General features: G+C 35.9%; 1 protein-coding gene across 4 annotated transcripts in view; it reads left to right on the top strand.

Moving 5' to 3' along the window:
* LOC105230472 (cadherin-99C) overlaps positions 1-16,853 on the top strand; it is a 575,298-nt gene that overhangs the window by 1,670 nt on the left and 556,775 nt on the right. Inside the window, exon 1 of one of the 4 annotated variants that reach the window (XM_049448687.1) lies at positions 16,364-16,496. The exons of the other annotated variants lie outside the window; for them this stretch is intronic. The gene's annotated coding sequence lies outside the window, so the exon portion shown is untranslated. Of the gene's footprint in view, positions 1-16,363; positions 16,497-16,853 lie in introns of those variants that run through there. 4 annotated transcript variants of the gene reach the window in all.

The following is a 16,853-nucleotide window of genomic DNA, read 5'->3' as shown; positions in this document are numbered from 1 at the left end:
TATCCGCCGTCTACTTATTCTTTGCCTCAGCGCAATACGAATTTCATTTCCCAATCCAATTTATTTTCCTTTTTTTATTTATATCAAATAATTACAGCTTCCACACACACAATTACAACAATTCGTAAAGCCGCGCGGCTTTTTCTAGCCTTTATATCATCGAATGTTAAATAATTTTTATCAGGCCGCAGAACTTAATTACAAGCCGAAATATTGAAACTGCGCTTGGTTGATAAGTGTCTGCTCTTTGACTTTACATTAAGCTGCTGCGTCGGGAAGCACACTGCCGGCCTGTGTTATGTGCAACTTTTCATAAGTCAACGGTGAACAGCAGAAGTGGCACAACAGTTATGAAACTAAATTTTGATCATAAATTATCGTGGCTAAGTAGTAAGATAGCACTTATGAAAATGGAAATATTTTTACATAATTGTAAGATATGGTCTAAGAGTCCATTTTTTGGCGTACCAAGCGATGTATGTGTCCTTAAGACTCAAGAAATCGGGTGCCTCCAACTAAAAAATCTAATTTCATTATCTCATTCTATTTTCGTAATAAAAACTCTCCACCACTTCTAACTGCTCTGAAATTATAATCCAATTAGACGATGAATATTCGTACTAGACATTACTAAAAAAAGGTTACATACAATTATACTCACTCACTAACATATATATCAGCTTACAGCCAGCCTATTTAATACATTCTAAGCATTTTACGCCAACAATTAAATTAAATCTGCAATTATAAGATTTCAATCTAAGTGCTGTTTTATCGCGTTGCCCCGTTTGCGCATTACGTGTTGCATGCCGCTTGACACACATCGCCAGCACCGATGGTGAATGTCGTCTCCTCAGCAGCAGCTGCTACTAATCGCGCTTTGGCCACACTCTATGCCCAATTTGGTTTATGCTGTTGTTTTCTTTTCATTTTCCGTTATTCTTGCTGTCGCTAGACAAGCTTTCGAATGCTTGCTTTCACATTCGCCTTCTTTCAGCTGCTGTCGTTGTTTCTGATGATGATAGGCTGACAGGCCGTACAGGCAACATGCAACGGCGTGCACGGCTGCACGAGTGAGTGTCGATTGGTCAGGTGCAGCAGACAGCAGTCAAGCCACCGGCACTACAAAAACAACATTATCACTTAGAACGAGGCAGTGGCAAAGCAAGAGTTAGTGCTGTCGCTGGAGACCGTTATGTGCGCTTTTGTGATATTATGTTGCACAGGCGAAGCGCTGCCAAAAGGAAGAAGGCGAAAAAGCATACAAAAGCGTAACAGTTAGTGAAATAGTGGCAATGATCGCCGTTTGCGGGCTGCTCTTTAGCGCTCGGCGGCTCTGCTGTCGGCCAAAACAGGATGCCGCATTTGTTGTGTCTCGCGCCCTTCATTTTTGTGCCACTTTGGCTGCACATGCTTGTTAGCTTTTTTGTTTGGTTTTTTCTTTTCATGTTGCATGTGGCAGCGTTTACTGCCATGTGCTGTCACAGTTTATACAACATCCGCTACTCGCTGTTTTATCTTCCGTTGCCTTAAATTGTTGTTAAAGTTGTTTGTGTTATTCTTGATTATTTTATGCTGCTCAACCTCCTATCTTTTCTCCCAGATTCTGCTCGGTCATTTCAGCTGTTTGCTCTTTACTTTACTTTGTGAGTTGGTTGGTGGCCAATGTAATGCTGTTTCTTTTTGATTTATGTCGACACACTCGTAAAGAAAGGAACTCATGAAGCACAGATTCTTAATTCCTACCTTTGGCTATGTGTGTGCATAGTAAAGTATGAAAGGGTCTTCCAGTGAAATAAATTTAATATATGGGTATTTTTTTTAAGCAACTAGTTCTTAGCCGATCCAAAAGTGACTAGGACCAAACTTTGACTAGTTTGTAACTAGTTCAAAAGTAACTATTTCTTAAATTGGACATCAAAAATAGTCGTTTTTATGCTCGCCATGGGACTTTTGCGTTTTAATTATTGCAATTTTTTTTAAGTTGCAATTGCTGCATACATCTAGGCTGGTTTATTTTATTTTTTAGAGTCATTGATATGTAGCTTTACTACAAAAATGCTTTGCAACGAAATTAATTTTAGTTGTGTGTAATTTGGAATATACTCCTTATAAATAGTACGAAAATGCTTCATTGTAAGATTTTTTTTATTTTTGTTAAGCCACGTGCTGCTTTTCCAGTTTTTGCCTCAAGCCGCCGGCCACACATTGAAGCCTTTCTACACCAACACACACTTATTGCTGTTCTCTGGATTATTAAATTTATACCACTATCACTTTTATTGTTTTGTTGTTATTGCTTTTATCACAAAATTGTATGGGTTGTCGCTTATGCACCCAAAATGGGTTGCCACTCTTGACCATATTCGGTGTGGCATATCTTTGAATACAAATAACAGTAAGCAGTAAGTAAAGGCATGCAATAGCAACAACAAAAACACATAGCAAATAGCAAAAAAATCAGCATTGACATTGCAATGCGCGCGCTGAGTGGCATTAACGATTAGCGTTGCAACGCTGCTGCCGTCATGAACGGTCTGAGCAGCGCAAAAAATGCCTTTGAATTTACTGTTTCAAGGGTGAAGTTGCATAAATTCGAATGCAAAGTAGCTGGCAGTAACGATTTGCTGTATAATCGCAGGAAAATAGGCTTGCGAGAAGAAGTGGGGTAGAATGAGGAAAAAATAATAGCAAAAAAAAATTACAAAAAATAAATAGAAGCAAAAAAAACTTTAAAAAATCTTAAAACAACAAGCTGCAAAATTTAAAATTATTATGTACTCAAATAAAAGAAGTATTTCCTTTGAGAAAAAAAAAACGAAGAAAACGCATGCGCACTTATTTTGCATTGAAAATCATTTGAAGTCGATAGGAATGGTTCAAGATTAATGAGAATCATAATAACGTTTTTCGACAACTAATTTTGTATTAAATTCATTTTTATTATTTATAAATATGTATGTATTTTTATTATTTTACTTTCCACATGCCTACATACATACAAACGTTTACTATGTACCATTTCGTTATTTAGACACCCAACCGGTTAGCATAATCGAAAACTGTTTTAGTTGTTGGTATTCGTGCAAGGTGTTTGTTGTGGTTTATTTCAGACTATTTAGCGCCAGTGATAGAATTTACATTTTACGTAATTGTCGTAAATAATTCGTGCAACATGTTCTAAATTGTTTTTAAAGTAGCTTACAGCATTCGACAGTTAGCTATATAAATTTCATTCAAATTTAACACAAAAAAAAAACAAGAATTTATCAAGAACTAACCAGTTTTGCATATACGAGCTTGAATTGCGATAAATGGCAACTTACTTTATTGGTTTGTACTTGAAAATTCAGCCAATTCGCAACCATAGTTAAGAGATGAATGTATTGTCCTTGAAAGTGCATAAAAATTTTCCATAAAATACCTACAGAAACAATAACAAATATTTTTCAATATTTTGTATATTTTCTAGGCCAAGAATATTGAAGGCGTGAACTTGTTTGTAAAGTAAACAAGTGAAGGTACAAGTGATATTTAATATTACTTTATCTCATAAAGAAGTGTTTAAATTGTGAGAAATCGGGGCAATAAAATGAATTTTTCCTAAATTATAATGAAATTCATGAAATACTCGAATTTTTTGCAAAGACATAAGTCTTAATAACTCGTATACATATTTATTTTCAACAGTTCTTCTTATGTATATTATTTTACTTAGTATATTTTTTTTTATTAAAATATTTATTTATAATTTATTTTTTATGTTTTATTTATTCATGTTTTTTTTTTTTTTGCATTTTAGCCACACATTGTCTGCCCTTTGAGTCGAAGTGCAGCAGCAAGCACAGTTCGTGCATTATTGTTCTTATTGTTGCTTAGTTGTCAACAAATCGAGTGTATTTTGGCCAAATCACAGCTGTGCGAAGTTGAAACGGGACAAACGTATTATACTATATTGGATATTGAATAGAGTCGTGGTGATTGTAAGCAGAAAATTATAAAATATGTTTTTCGTACATATAAGTTCACGCTCGACCACTAGATCAATCTCGCAATCTATTTGCAGAAAAATACAGGGATGTATCTATACATCAATAACGCCATGACAACGTGGCTACCAAGATAATAAGATAATATTTATCTAGTGAAGCTAAATGTCTACAATTTTGCAAAGATTTGCAAAAAACCGAAAACAGAATGGTGGAAGGAAGCGACATTTTTACTTCAATCTCCTGTGGATCTCAACTATCAGTTAGAATAGAAATCATTACTTGCAGCACCGAATCAAACATGATTCCGGGCGTCAAAAGAGAGGAAAAGGAGACTAAATAATAGAATTCTTGATATTACTTGATATTTTGAATACATCACTTTGGTTAGAGTTTAAATTTCGGTTTTGGGATATAGATTGTATATTTATATACAATTGTTTAAAAATTGTTAATAATTATATTAATAATTTAAGTTTTCATGATTCATATCTTCATTTAAAACACTTTTAACCACAAAATTTAATATTTAATGTACCAATATGTGATATTTTTAATTATTATTATTCAATTAATGAATCTATTGATGTTTTAGAAAATTTATTAAAATATCAATATTATAATGATCATGAAAAAATTTAAGAATTTTTACAAAATTTTTATTATATAATGTTATTGATAAATTGGTTCCAAAAAAAATTACTATGTTTATATTAAGTCCGCCGAATGCTGGCAAAAATTTGTTTTTCGGTACTTTTATTCATTATTGTTTAAATTTTGGACAAGTAGGAAATTTTAATAGATATTGTAATTTTGCTTTAATGGAAAGTGTAGATAAAAGAATATATTATGAAATGGACCAATAACATGTTAGAAGCATCTGCTACAGAAACATTAAAACTGTTATTTGCTGGTGATACAGTTACAGCTAAAGTAAAATATTGTAATGAGACTGTTATAATAAGAACACCTCTTATATTGTTTTATCAAATCATGATGTTTTTCCAAGTGATTTTGCTTTTATATCTAGAATGTTTGTATATAAATGGCGACCATGTATTCATTTGAAAAATAAAAAAAAAAAACCACATCCATATCTTCATATTTTTTATTGAAAAATATAATATAATACAATAAAATTATAAAATTTGTAAATCTTTTGTTATATTTAAAACTAAAAACTCTTCATCAGTTTCTTCTTGCTCTTCTTAGTTTAGTTTAGCAATTCTTCCGTCTTCGTCATCAGTTACACCAAACAGAATCTGACCATCACTATAAGCTCCATTTTAATTTGCATAAACTGAAACTTCTAAAGGCCAGCTAAAACTCGTTCCTTTTCCAAATACATACATACATTAACAACTTCAGCCGTTTTTGGCAACATGTCATATTCTGCTTCACTTAAATAGAATGGTACAAAATTTACTGGTATTAGAAGTAGTAGCTTGATCCATAGTTGCAGCCGTTTGAGTATTTTCCGTGCTATATCCATAGCTTGTTATAATTCTAGTTTTAGAAAACTTGTAACGCTATCTCGGCACGGTCTACTGGGGCGTATCCATGGGACCCCTGTAGAAGTGGTAGTATCTTCACCCCCGTAGTAGGGCCACTCCCGGCACCACTTTGTCGAATATTAACTTCCTGATCGATATCCGTATTATTAATATTAGTATCCAAATTAGAACGCTTTTCAATGAAGAGAAAATCTCCGCTACTACTTGTATCGCTTTCACTATCTGGTCTGTGTCGTTTATTGGTATTTCATCTTTTACGACGACGACGAGGTGCTGGCCGCTGATTGGCTGACGACTTTTCCCTCGGCTTCTGTCGCATACAACTCTTTTCTCAACTCCACTTAAATTTCCCTTTGAACTAATTCAAATATTCTGGTTCCACTCACATTAATATCAAACAAAAAAATTGCATTAAAAATATAAACCTAACAAGCATCATTAATCAAAATGGCATAGAAATGTACCAACAAACATATGTATGTGGGTCACAGCAGCTAGAACAACTTGCGTTTATGTTGCAGAAGCGTCGAATTTACTTAGTAGCAATTTGTGGTCACACAACACTTTTCATAATAGTAATAATCAAGTACATAATCGTAAAAGGTGTATAGTTCTCCAGCAAAGCGTGTTGTAAGTTTTTGAGTTAATGACTTTTATAGCTGGAAAAAAGTTAAGTATACGCCCTGGACGACGTACGGCAAAGTGTCAGCCACAAAAATTAACGCACAATATCAACGCAGGCATTGCAACTAGAGAAATTCATCGCACATTTGTTATTTGCAACAAGCTGCAGTAAGAACAACAACAACTACAACAACAGCTACTAGTCGGCCCATTTCATAAGTTGCTGTGTGGAATGAATTGCTGAGCTACGCCAACCGCCTTGCCACTATATTAGGTCTCAATAAATGAATCAGTTTCATGGGTATTTCAACAAGTAAAATAACAAAAAGTACAAAAACAACAATGTGCAAGGCAAACGCATAAAATCGAGGCAAAAAATGGCAACATAAATGTTTATATACGCTGATGATGATGATGCGTTGCCAGTTGTTGGCTATACTACAAAAAAAAGTAACAGCAGAGCTGGAGTGCTGTACACATTAGGTTGCACGTGACGCTATTTAAAGGCGCCTACCGATTCGCTGCAATTGTAATTGCAAACGCCAAGTACACACACACATTCATATGTGTACCTACACACCTACATACGTATATCTAGCTGGCACCCTTCTTGTGTTGCTTATCGACTGCATATCGTGTTGCAAGCTGCCAAGTGTTTAATGTTCAAGCTATGACTCGTATGTTGCAGATTACGTGCGTGCCACTGCCGCCACTATTATTAAAGTGTGCCTGCTGTTTGTTGTTGTTGTTGCTATTATTGTTTGTTGTTTCGCTACAGCGATTGTGTTGCGATAGCAAAAGCAGATCATTTTACTTTTATGCGCCTGCCATTTCACTGTGGCAGTTGAAGGCGAATAAAAATAAATCTCATTACTAGAATCTAGTCGAAGTGTTATTTTCCTTAGCTATTCTCAGTTATACTTCTTTGGTACTGCGCCTTATTATTGTTGCTCTCATATCCTGCAGCAAATTCAGCATTGAAGGCTGTTGCTTTTGTAGCACAGTGACACAGTGTGTTATGCTCATCATTATATATCAATTTTTGGCTTTGGAATTTTTTGTCCTTAAACATTATTTTGAATTAACAATGTAACTGTCAAAGATACTTAAAGTAAGAAACCAGCGAAAAGTCGCATTCGAAATCTCAAAATATAATATAACTTCTCGACATCTACTCTTTATTTATATAATTTACTGTATTCGAGGGAACATTTTCTATAATTTGAGAAGTTTTAAGCCATCGAGAAGTTTTTTACTTGATACTTTGAAGTTTTTCCACAATTAAGTTTTAGTACGAAGGTCTACATTTAGGCGCTTTGAACTAAAAAGCTTGACAAAAAACTCAAAATGGAGCATTGTCGAAAACTTACTATAGAAATAAGGATGCTAAAATTGTTCCAGAACCAAAAAAAAGTTAGTTCTATGGAACAAGAACAATGCTGTTAATGTGGTTCAACGAATAACAAAAACTATAGACATTGTTATTCAGTTTATTACTCTATAGTTTCTATGAATGACCAAAACAATCAGTATTCAACTATTTCAAGTTCGCACTAAGAGTTTCGAGAAGCTTTTTCGCCGATAATATTGCCCACAATTAGGCGTATTGTGTAAGGATGAGCTATTTTTAGCAAAGACACACACCAAAGGTTAAAAGTAAAGGTAAATTTCTCAGTTTTAAGGAAAATAAAATATATCGTACGGTAACCTCTAAATAAAAACATAAACACAAATAAAAGTTTAGGTATTTGGAGCAATATGATTCAAAAAAGTTATACAATTATATATTATAGCATACATTTCAATGTGTTACAGTTTGTTTAATGAATATTTCCATCCCTGGCTATCCTTAATCTTCCCCCGAGAGCTTAAACAATTCACTCTTTCCTCCTAACACTCCTTAATTGTAATACAATTTCGTTCACCCAACTAAACCACAATGCAAAGGCGCTACCTCGCCTGGTTCATCTCTCTTTCCTTAAATTTTGTTGCTGTTGTATTTATACACCACACCAACTTTTGCGGTTTGCCGCCTTTGCTAACAAAGAAAAATCGTTTTTAAACAATACTTTGATTGTAATGCCATTGTTGAATGCTGCGCGAAGATATCTGAACAAGTAAAACTGACTACAACAACAGCAAGTGCTGCTAGCTGGTATTCAAAGTCATAGCAGGCAGCAACCTCATGCCAAAGTAACGCATCAGCGCGGAGATCTTCAAATTTATTACAAGTATTAGTTATATGCTAACACACACACGCAGACATATGCAGCGCTGCATTTTATTTCTACGTTGCTGCCTTCCTTTTAACCATTACAATGGAAAATTGAATAAGCCATCGGCGATGAAATGAAAAATATTGGCGTAATTTGCAGTTAAATTAACAATTGCTTTTATAGGGTTTGCAAACATACACACACACACAGATATATTATATATAAGCATGTTCATGTTTATATAAGTAATTCAGCATATACGCACATGTCATTGCTCTGCACATGGTTCTTTGGTCGGTGCCGCAGTAAAAGTCATTTGTTGCAAGCGAAAACAATAGTGGTAAAGGATAAACGTTGCGATTGCCATTTTGTGCACCAACATGCATACATGCAACCCTATATATATACAATTATGTCTATCTAGTTGCGTGAAAATTACTTTGGCATCTCTCTCGGTTGCATATTGGCGCCCTACACTGCACACATTGCCGCTGGCGATTTTGAACAAACGTGCTACAAACAGGGAGGTATTTATTTTTCATTGTTTGTTTATATACGTATTATTGCATTCACTGTTTACCTATCGTGCAACTGGCACATTCGCATTGTCTTCGGGGATGTAAATATACAAGTAAAGAGATTTCCTGAGATTATTATTGAACCACAAACTGAAAAATAAAAATATGTAGATATATTGTATGTATATCACAACAATTGAGTCCACAGTGCTCATAAATGACTGAGCCACGATCAGGACTCCACTTACTTGTTTTCAGATGGCTTATAAGTTTTACTATTTTTTGTAGAACTGCTCCTCTGTTATAGGAATGTTTCGTTAAGTTCTCTGTTTTTTATTAACAAAATTCATCATAAGAAATAGAAATCAATCTAAAGAAATATGACTTTACTGTTCTTATCATCAACAAAAGTTTTAATCCTGCTGCAGCCTTTCATTTTTCTAGTTTCACTTCCAGTTTTGAAGGAATCAAATTTTTTTTTATATTTTTTTTAAGAATTAGTTCATAGATTTTAGAGTAAAATATGGGAGTAAAATATGGGTATCTATATGAGGTAAGATCTTAGCAATACTTCAATTTCTTTGGGAAACATTTTCTGTCACTACAACAACAACAAATAAGCTATTTTTTTTTATCAGCTAAGCCATGTTATTGTTGCTTGTGAGCTTTGATTAGATTTAATTGTCCTGCCGCCATGTTTGGTGGCAAGTGACCACTAATTCACACCGGCAGCAGAATCTTTTTGTGCACACAACTCACCTTCATTAGAAAACTAATGTTCCGTAGTCACCTCACGAGACACAGTAGACTTACACGGCAGTCCCTACCTTCATCCACTAACTGCCACTTCTTTTGCGGCGCTTCACACCACACAGCCCAACATGTGCTCATCGAAGGCGAGAGAAAAACTAAATGCACATAAGAAACATTATTTCTTGTATCTTCGTATTAAAATGCAAGCTGGGGTAGTGTCAGTTAATGACTACTGCGGCGACCGCCATCGTTGAGGTGACGCCACCGTTTATTCTTTGCTGACGTCATTGTCATTAAACACTTTCACGCAAGATGTACATGTCATGTTGTATTATGCTGTGCTGTGCCTTGCTAAGCTATGAATCAGTGTTGGGTCTCATGCCCTCAGTTGAGTTATTGTCCTCACCGTCCACTTGCGCTGCTTTTTTATAATTGTCGGACTTAATTATTCTACCATTTCTTGATGTTGCATGGTGCACCAGCATCGTGGCAATAAAAATTAAGTTGGAGTTGAAACAAAAGTTGCATATCATCTTAACTGCATCAGCAGTGTTAGTGTTCTCTAGAATGCAATTCATTTTACAAGTTTAATATTCTCATTGCCCTCTACAGCGTTTTGTGTGCCATTATATTTCAAGATTTATTTAACAATTATGTAAGGTATTATCGTAGTTTGTACAGGGTAGGGCCATTAAAGTTGACCCATCTGGCAACGCTGTAACTTTTAACAGCGCTGACAAATCGGTATGACAAATGTCATTACCGCGTTAGAAGCGTCATTCGAAGATAATTTATACCATGGAACAGTACACTCCAAAAGAACGCGCTGAAATTGTTCAGCTTTATATTCAAAATAACTTTTCAATTGTGTTAACTCAACGTGCGTTTCGCAAAAAAAAATAAAGTGAAAAGTGCTCCAGTTAAGAACACAATTAAGTCTTTATACGCAAAATTTGTGAACACCGGTAATCTCAGTAATGCCAGTCATGCATCCAGACAACGCACAAGACGTTCTGATGAAAATATCGAAGCTGTACGAGCCAGTATTGAGGAGACTCCATCGACATCGAGTTATCGCCGCTCTCAGGAATTAGACATCTCTCGCACCACTCTCCGACGCATAATTCATAAAGATTTGAAGATGTTTCCATATAAAATTCAAATGGCACAAAAACTAAACCCAGCTGATTATCCGCGACGCCTTAATTTTGGCAAATGGGCCCCCGGCGATTGATATCGAAAAATGGTGATGTTGACTGGCCACCGAGATCACCAGATTTGACGCCACCAGACTTTTATTTGTGGGGTTATTTGAAATCCAAGGTATACGCTAATAAGCCAAAGACCTTAGCTCAACTGAAAGCCAACATTCGACGTGAAACAGCCGCCATATCATCCGAAACATTGGCCAAAGTCATGGAAAATGTCGAAAAAAGAGTGCATTTAGCTGTCAAAGCTAAAGGTCTAAAAGGATCTAATTTTTAAATATTAGCTGAAACAAATCCCCTTGGACCAAAATAAATTATTTTTGAAATGAACAAAAAACATTGTTTTCTTTTGTTCTTTTTTTTTAGAAAACAAATGGGTCAACTTAAATGGCCTACCCGTTATAACCTATTTAAGAGATCATATCTTCTCTGTTCCGAATACCTCCAAGTGAATCTAGAACCATCTCCTCCGTCCCCTACGACAGTCGGGTCTACGTAACCAGACCTGGGTTTTTCAAGGGTCAAGAACTATTCAACTCTGCCGCTACAAGAACAACAACCGAACAAAATCATCTCTATTTATATTTTTTCAAATAAATGGCCTTTCTGTCTTTTTCATATCGTGGAGCATTTATTTGTTTTTGCATCAGATAGAGTCTAAATTTCATTTTACCGACGCGTTAAGAATACAGTTTAATCCCCTGCAGGCTAATATTCTATTTTAAACCTTATTAAACCTATAAGGTTCTTTATAGTCTGCATTAGGTTTTACATTTTTGTTTTAACTCGCAGCCATCCACTAACTCATTATTAAACCCACTGTAAGCATTTTGCGTAAGCACAACTAAATTCGTAGGTAGTGCTTTCTGAGTGGCTGAGGTAAGAGTCGAAATTCCCACACTTTGACCCAGCTTGGCGCGGTTATTGTTGCTTGTGAGCTTTTATCATAGGTTTTTGGGTTTTAATGGGAGCTTATTGAGCTTTAATTTCAGCTATTACGCTTTCACTACAATTAATTGAACCTTCCTTGTAGCACAAAGAGCTTTTTGTAGCTTATTGAGCTTTCATTGTAGGTATTGAGCTTTCAACATAACTTATTAAGCTTTCCTTGTGACATAGAGAGTCTTTTAGTAGCTTATTAAGCTTTTACTAAACTTAATTGAGCTTTCCTTGCAGCATCAAAAGATATTTGCAGCAAAAAGAGGATTTCTGCAGCGTACTGAGCTTTCACAATAATTTTTTGAGCTTTTCTTGTAGTACAAAGAGCTTTTGTGTAGCTTATTGAGCTTTTAGTATAATTTATTGAGCTTTTGTTTTGGTTTTTGGAGCTTTAGAAAATATAAAAAATCTGTTTCTTTACTAATATTTTTCTGATAGTTTTATATGAATTAGGTTCCTCTAATTTGGTGCAAATCGTTCATACAAGGCTATTTATAACATATTTTAAGGGAAATGGACACAACAAATAGCTGCATCTACCCGCTATCTCACATTTCAATCATCTCACTTGTAAGAAAAAGCACTAATTTTTCGTATTGTAAGCATTGTTGCAAGCACCAACAATCACTCTCGTATCTAAACTAAATAGCATTTGCAACACTCGCTGCTAAGGGGGCACCTCCCTTCGGCCGTTTTCCAAGCTTTCATTAAGATTGTTAATTTAAGATCTGTAGCGTAATTTACTTTGCCACGTAAGGGCAACTGCTTCATGTGGTTCTAGTACAAATATAACCAAGCATTTATATATGTGTAAGTGTATGGGTGCTTGTTTATGTTTAAGTGTACCTCCTTTTACTTTTAATACGAGAAAACTGCAGTGCTGACGATAAAATAGTTACGTCGCATTTAATAGACGCCGTGGCTGCTCGCACACGCAAAACAAAGGATGTTGCACTTGCCACATTTTTGCAAACACTTTTTGATTTTTGCTATATGCTGCAATGACTGGCCGTGTCAAATGTGCGTTCAAAAGGAAATTTATGTTTTTGTGTATATGTATGTATGAATATGTGTATTAATTCAGCTGGCGTTATGTACATACATATGTACATACCACATATACATATGCACCTATATGGTGAATAATGACATATTTCATGCATTCCATCGTCCCAACAAGCATAAACTTACAATTATCATGTCTGTATATGTGTGTGTTCATGTTTACCTTTTGTCGCGATTTACGCTTCATAAAACTGTCTCAACGTCCATCATTCCAAAGCATTCAAATAGGACTTTATACTGGCCACAGACATAAATATACACTCAATGCTGGCTACCGCGGCATCAACTGGGCAATTGTGCATACAGCGAGGCATATAAATTTCCATCAACGGAAACACAACTTTTTGCGTAATTGTATTAAATGAATTGTGCAACACAAGCGTGGCAAGTGGAATCATGAGCAAACGGGGCAGCAAAAAGCCTTCAAACAAACCAAAACAAAGCTTGCAACCAACAAACAGCAGTCAATATTAGCGCTGTGGCGGCGACGCGGCAGCATGCAACACGAAATAATAATCTTTGTTGCGTCGATGCGCACACACACATAAACATATAGAAGTCTTACAACCACTTTCCGATTGTGGCAGTCATTCCTTAAGACAGCCGCGGCTACTAACTTTCCGATCAAACTGTCCGATGTTAGAGCGTCGAAACCGCCCTTACACTGTACGCCAACCGCCATTTAAACGCCACCAATGTGGCTGCCATTGTCGTCCGTCCGGTGCCTCCTGCATTTTGCTCACTGCCTTTTTCCTCTGGTAATTACAGCTGGTACGCCTTGTTGCAGCTTCACTGTGTGTCTCAACGCCATGACGCTTGCCGTCGCCGCTCTAGCCACAAACGCGCTCTTTACACAAACCAATTGCATCACGAAAGTTGCAGCAAAGCATAAAAAAAGTGGAATTCGGTTGCAGGTAGCCAAAATGCGGCAGCAAAACCAAAGAACTGAGAAAAAGTTGAATCAAAGCAAAAACAATTGTGTGAGAGCAAAATGCACAGCAGCCGCAACAATAAGCGCGCAACACATTTTACATGCCACAAAATATGCTTGCGCACTGGATAGCAGCGTTACACGAAGCTACTTGCATGTGTTCACTCAAAACCCTCGCCCCAAAGCTCCGCCGCCATTATATTTCATTTGCTCTTTGGTCTTCAGTGCCACAATTTCTTATTTATGCATTTTTGAACACATATTACAAGTTTTGTTATTGTTGTTTTTGTTTTTCATGCGCGATTTTTCTGCGACACAAAACTCGAGCAGCTTTCTGCGGCAGCAGCAGCACTCGTCGTCGGTGTTTGATTGCTCTGTTGCATATCTCGCATTTCTTACTTGTTTGTTATTGTATTTGCTGTTATTTTTGTTGTTACATTGGCTTCCTCTCTGCTGTCAGGGTGCTAGCTTAGACGCTCTGCGGTTCTTACGAATCGAATATTATAGTGTTCTAATGCTCGCCTGTATGTTTGTTGTTCTATTTGTTTGTGTTTTCATATGTTCATGTGTACTTGTATATTGCCGTTGGCTTCACATTTCTGTTATTTTTGCAGTTGCTGCTACATTCTGTTTTACCCCTTTGCTAGTTGTTACAACTTGTGATTTTAGCTTTAGGTTAGGTATCTGGTATAATGATTATAATTGTGTGGCACGAATAGGAAGTTGGCTTGTAATGGAAGTAGAAAGAAATGAGGAATTCGTTAGATGGCTGATAAATGAAATAAAGCGCAATATTAGCAGGTAATGGGAAATTAAAGCAGCTGGCATTAACACTTTCTGGGAGTACGAAAAACACCTTAGGGATCTGGAATTTCGAACTACTTGTTCAGGCTTAGTTCATAAATGCCATTTATTTGTATTTATGAGTATATCACCTATTTATAAATTTTATGTATTACATAGGAGAAGATATAATGAATTCAGGGAAATGTATATGGAAATGATATGTATAAACCACCTACTTAGCTTCCACGAAGAAGGTATAGTGCAAAGAAGTATTTTATTAGCTAGTTGAATTTAAAAGTTTCCTAGGCTAAGCAGCCGTAGCTGAGAGTTTACAGAAGATCAAACATTTCGTGCCAAATTTTCTTCAGCGAAGATGCCTATTTTTGGCTCAATGTATATATAAACAAGCAAAATTGACCCATTTGGGACGAAGAGAAATCTAAAGAAATTCAAAAGCTGCCATTTGAGGCAGAAAAAAAAAGTTTGATGTGGTTTATAGGCCGGTGGAATCATCATCACTTCACATTTATCCAAAAATGATGCCGGTGAGAACGTAACCGTCAATGGCGACTGTTATCGCGTCATGATGAACGACAAATTTGATACCTGAAATTGAAGATCGTAATCTCGGCTTCATTTGATTTACACAAGACGGCGCCACTTCCCACACATTGCATCAATCAAATGATTTATTAATAGAACACTTTGGTGAGTAGGTAATTTCACGCTTTGAACCGGTCAATTGACAATCAAGATCGTGTGACATCACATCGTTAGACTTTTCCCTGTGGTGGCAAAACATCACACATATCATTCGCCTGTTATCAGTTGAAATGCTCGAACGAATCACCGAAAATTGGACTTAAGGGATGGACTATCTGAAACGTAGCCGCAGGCAACATTTCAAAGAGATAATCTTGAAAAGAATACTCTTTCGAATGATAGTAAATATGTATTCCACATTTAATTTGTAGTTTATATGAAAACGGAAGACCCTTTAATAGTTATTTTAATAAATATTAAATATATTTTGTATTATTGGAAGACACACAAAGAAAAAAATACAATTTAGAGTTACAAGTTTTTAACGCATTTTTTTATTTCAAAAGTATGTTTTTTTACAATTTTATTCTTTTTCCACAACTTTTTTAGATTTCTTCACTGAAATTTTAGCGTTTTTAGCTTTATCTTTCAATGTTTTGATTTATTATGCACTGACTAGGATATACATGTTTAGTAGTCAATGAAATTTTATCCAAAAGTAACTGTCCGATTTTCTATAATATAGCCAGTTGATTTAGCCATATTCGTCTGTCTATTTATACTCGAGGAAATGTAGATGTTAAATTTTTCTCACTTTCTTTTACATTTAAGAAGCCGATCATTTGTCGAAACCGATATCAGTCACTACTACTTTCACATAAAGTGAATGATCGAAATCAAGTGCCTGTATGGAAGACTTTTCTATTTGAGAGGACTTTTTATTTTTCCGAAAATTGGCATAGATTAGTGGCCAAGTTTTTACAACCCTCGAACAAATTCTTTCAATTGGTCCAGTATAGCATACAGCTGTCACTAAAGCTTGCCGATAACTAAGACGAAAATATATATTTAAGCCCTTTTGTGATTTGAAAAATGACCCTGTTAAGGGTATTATTTTGTCGGTGCAGCTGAAATTAACATTTTCCTTTGTTTTAGATGTTTTTATGCTTTATATTATCGCTTGTTGTTTATTCCCAAACCGCTACTGCACCGTTTGTTTATGTATTTACAGTTATTGGCCAACAAACTACGCCGCCGGAGTTGCTAATTTACGGTGATCCCTACACGGAAATTGCACTGGATCTAGTCTTCCCAAATGGGAATCCGACATTCCTGCTGGACGGCAAAAAATTGCAGCTGTTGCAGCCGCTCAATCGCGATGAGGAGAATCTGAGTCACATTGTCTTTCAGGTGAGTGCACGAAAACGATCACGAGCTAAGCTAATAGAACAAAGCTAAGCTGAAACTATAGAGAAGCAGCGTGAGCGACGTGCTGAAGGCGGCTGGCTTGCGGTAAAATGTGGTTTACGCTAGCCAGAACAACAAAAAGAAATGCACAGTTGTATGTGTGTAGAGGAAAAAGCCCGCGGTGACTTGCCGCTGTGAGATTTTTTTTTGGGGGATATGCAAATTTTTTATGGCTGAATTTTACAGTTGCACGCCACAAAATATGCCGGCCGGCCAACAAAAATGTGAGTAAAAGTATGTAGAAAACTTAGCAAATAAACTGAAATATGTAAGCGTTTTATGGCTGCTTTACTTATGCCA

The sequence above is a fragment of the Bactrocera dorsalis genome, chromosome 2, assembly GCF_023373825.1.
Source record: "Bactrocera dorsalis isolate Fly_Bdor chromosome 2, ASM2337382v1, whole genome shotgun sequence".
In the NCBI taxonomy this organism is placed as follows: domain Eukaryota; kingdom Metazoa; phylum Arthropoda; class Insecta; order Diptera; family Tephritidae; genus Bactrocera; species Bactrocera dorsalis.
Note: the sequence above shows the minus strand (reverse complement) of the source record. Positions and strands in the feature narration are given on the sequence as shown.